Below are 2,117 nucleotides of genomic sequence, written 5' to 3'. Positions count from 1 at the left end.
ACCCGAGGACAACAGGAGGGTTAAGGAGCCTTGAATATTGTGTTGGAGTAGATCCCTTGTAAGTTGTGGCTCTTTAGAAAAGGAAATTATACTTTCAGGGATGGAAACGAATGGCTTCTCATTAGAGCTGAAAATATCAATGGATTAGTGGATATCAGTTGTGGCACTCGCAGTTTCATTGTGTGGAAAAATAAAGGTGTATCTATCTCTATCTTATCTATTAACATGAAATTAATGGGCAGCTATTTTGATAGTTGTTTGTCCTTCTTCAAGCAAAAATACAAAATATTCTGTGGTTCTAGCCTTTCAAATATGAGAATGTGGGCTTTTCTGTCTTACATTATAAGAAACTGGAAGTTTGATGGTTTTGGACTTCAGTCTGACTAAAGTAAACTGACATTTACAGGCTGAACGATTAATTAAGAAAATAATTGTCAGATGGGAAAATGCATTTACAGTAGTCCATTATCAGACCTGGGACCCGCATTAGCATCGCTAAGCATCGGTTTACTGTTAGCCTAGCATTAGCAGCCAAAAGTGTTTCTGTTATTATGTCCATCTGAACATTTATCTACTAAAGAAGTGTGTGTGTGTGTGTGTGTGTGTGTGTGTCATCAACAAAGAGCTGGCAGGTGCATTGAGAACATGCAGCCAGCCTAAAGCGTAGATTGGATGAACCCTGTTGATTTTGACTCCATGACCTACAGTATATTCGTAGCCTTGAACTTTTTTTTAGCTTTGTTACGTAACATTCATTTGGCCAGGCTGTTCTCATGAACCATTTGTACATTTAGCTACTAGAAGTAATGCATTCATTTGGATGCAGTACTTCTAGTAGCTAAATGTACAAATGGTTCGAATGATGCGATCTATTGCTTAAACTTAACTGTTGTTTTGTTTTTTAGCCGAGCTCTGTAGCAGGTGTCATGTGATCTGCTGCCGGCCGCCTGATCTCATAGGATATCACATGAATTGGTGTGCATACATTTTTGTACAACATCGTACAAACCAGTCCATGTGAATGCTTTGATTTGACACTTTTGTCCAAAGAGACTTACAATTAGCTGGCCTGTGTGCTCCATTAGTGCCAAGGCTGCCACCAGACGGGATGCATTGGTCTTGTTGGGTTTACATTCCATTTCAATTCAGCACACATAAATGATTTGTGCAGCAAGTCAAAAAAATACTTTGTGCAATAGTGTAAACAACACAGACTAATACAAATGTGTATTTACATGTTTCTGTTGTGTCTCAGTGAAAAGATTATAGTTTAACCACCAGCTGCTGTTAAATTATCATACCCACCGCCTCATATTCCACCTGCCTTTACCCAACAGGCCAATAAGAGTTCAGCCACAATCATCATCACAGCTCGGTCCAACTTGAGATCAGGCCTCATCAGCCAGAATACCTGAGAACACCTGTGTTGGAGTTCAGGGCCTAAATGCAACAGATTTATTAGAAGTACCTAATATGTTTCTGGTGTTTGTCCTTCTTGCTCAATGGCGGTTCTACACCATTTCAAAAGGAGGGGCCAGGCTGGGGCCACAGGCCATTACAGGGGAACTAAATATATTAAGCACTATTAAAGGTGTTCAAAGCGATGTCACACGTGTTTTAGGCTACAACATGTGTTGTCACGTACAGCAAACATCTCCTCACTATCTGCTAGCTGCCTGTCCCCAGAACCACTGTAAAAAAACATCTCCTCACTATCTGCTAGCTGCCTGCCCAGAACACACTGTAAAAAACATCTCCCACTATCTGCTAGCTGCCTGTCCCCGAACACACTGTAAAAACATCTCCTCACTATCTGCTAGCTGCCTGTCCCCAGACATACACACTGTAAAACATCTCCTCACTATCTGCTAGCTGCCTGTCCCCAGACACACTGTAAAAACACTCTCCTCACTATCTGCTGCTGCCTGTCCCCAGAACACACTGTAAAAACATCTCCTCACTATCTGCTAGCTGCCTGTCCCCAGAACACACTGTAAAAAACATCTCCTCACTATCTGCTAGCCAGAGGCGGACTTACCATTAGGCAAAGGTCAGCATTTGCCTTAGGCCCCAAGCTACCAAGGGCCCTGTAAAACGCCTCATAAACTTACGGTTAC

General features: G+C 41.9%; 1 protein-coding gene across 1 annotated transcript in view; it reads left to right on the top strand.

The window, feature by feature from the left end:
- gsg1l (gsg1-like) overlaps positions 1-2,117 on the top strand; it is a 79,828-nt gene that overhangs the window by 1,557 nt on the left and 76,154 nt on the right. The window lies entirely within an intron of this gene.

The sequence above is a fragment of the Etheostoma spectabile genome, chromosome 15 (assembly GCF_008692095.1).
Source record: "Etheostoma spectabile isolate EspeVRDwgs_2016 chromosome 15, UIUC_Espe_1.0, whole genome shotgun sequence".
Taxonomy (NCBI): Eukaryota; Metazoa; Chordata; class Actinopteri; order Perciformes; family Percidae; genus Etheostoma; species Etheostoma spectabile.
This window is presented reverse-complemented; position numbering and strand designations above follow the sequence as displayed.